Raw genomic sequence first — 1,679 nt, forward strand, 5'->3', positions numbered from 1 at the left:
GATGTGTTAGCATCAACCTGGTGAACACCATTCACCCTTCTCCTTTCAGCACTTTCAGAGGGCCACTGATTTGCATCTTCAGTCAATTCATCAAGAATAGTGACTATTTTCTCTGGCGTCTTTATCATCAAAGGGCCTCAAACTGCATTACTCAATGTTATACGTGAGGTCGGTGTCAAACCATCCCAAAAATCTTGGAGTTGCATCCAGAGTTCAATTCCGCTATGTTGACACTTTCGAACTAATTCCTTGAACCTCTCCTACGCTTCAAAAACAATTTCAGTCTCTTTCTGGCAGAAGTTATGGATTTTACTTCTAAACTCGCCCGTCTTAGCTGAGGAGAAATATTTATCAAGAAATTTTCTGGTCATCTCCTCCCATGATCTAATTGAACCCTGGGGCAAGCTTCTAAGCCACTGCTTTGCATCATCTTTGAGTGTGAAGGGTAATGCCCTTAAGTAAATTACATCTTGTGAAACACCATTGTAATGGAAGGTGTTTATAATCTCCTCGAAGTCCATCAAATATGCATTTGGATCTTCGTTTGGCTTTCCTCTGAAGACACAACAATTCTGAAGAGTTTGGAGCAACCCTTGCTTCAATTCGAAATTGTTCGCCGCCACTGAAGGTGGTCTAACACTTGATAAGCCTTGGTTGTAGACCGGTCTAGCATAATCGCCAAGTGGTCTCCCAGCACCCAAAGGTTGATTCGGAACAATTCTCTGAGCCCTCTCCTCCTCATAAAAAAGTTGTGTATCCGAAGAGTTATTTTCTCGGCATCCCTTGCAGATTTTTCTCTTTGCTGGGCTGCCTCTCTTGCTGCCAAATCAACATTATCATCATCTCCTACCATAATTTCTTTGGTTGAGGATTGCTTAACCTTCTCTAAATTCTCATGGAGATTTCTTTCCTTCCTCAGTTGTCGCAGTTGTTTCTCGATTTTCGGTTCATATGGTAGCACTTCCTTCCTAGAAGATTGAGTCATGCACCAACTTAACCTGCAGCATGCGCACGGTCAAAGAACACTAAGCGTAAAAAGGAAAAAATAAAATAAAATAAAAGAAAAATTCCTGAATTAACACTACAAACTATTTCAAACACTATTGATTGCCAATCCCCGGCAACGGCGCCAAAATTTTGATGCGCGCAAAACACATACTTAAATATGCTCGCTAGTCGAATATAGTATAATATAATATCGTATCCGCATGGACTGGAGTTGAATAGTATTTTCGTAGTTTATAGCTTGGTTGCTATCCAAGATGATCAACAGTTGAGAATTATGTTAAAAACTAAAATTAACTAAGAATCTTGAGCTAATTGACTATGACAATCGCAACGAACGTAAACAAGGAAGATATCAATGGGAGAAAATAGGGGTTGATTGGATAGGTGCAAGATAATTGTCTAGGATTTAACTCTAGTTAATTCACTTCTAATGTTCAAGTAAGTCTCTCGAATTCACTCAAGTATTAGTTCAAATGCTTAGTAGAAACTCCTCTCTCGATTAAGTCTCAACCTCACAATATGAACCAATTTAAGCTCGATGATGATATGTAAGAGTTCGTAGTGGATTGGTCTTTAGGAGAACTCCTCTCTCGATTATCCTCCTAACTAGGTCTAAACAATAATTCAACTAGCCTCTTTCGATTACTAAGAAGAATTAACGAATCCAACCA

The 1,679-nt window shown here is 39.2% G+C and overlaps 1 non-coding gene across 1 annotated transcript; it reads left to right on the top strand.

Moving 5' to 3' along the window:
* Positions 1-219: 219 nt before the first annotated feature.
* Positions 220-323, top strand: LOC142177839 (small nucleolar RNA R71). The gene has a single exon (XR_012706385.1). It is a non-coding gene; the product is annotated as a small nucleolar RNA R71 (small nucleolar RNA).
* The last annotated feature ends 1,356 nt before the right edge of the window (positions 324-1,679 follow it).

This window comes from Nicotiana tabacum, chromosome 23 (genome assembly GCF_000715075.1).
Source record: "Nicotiana tabacum cultivar K326 chromosome 23, ASM71507v2, whole genome shotgun sequence".
NCBI lineage: Eukaryota > Viridiplantae > Streptophyta > Magnoliopsida > Solanales > Solanaceae > Nicotiana > Nicotiana tabacum.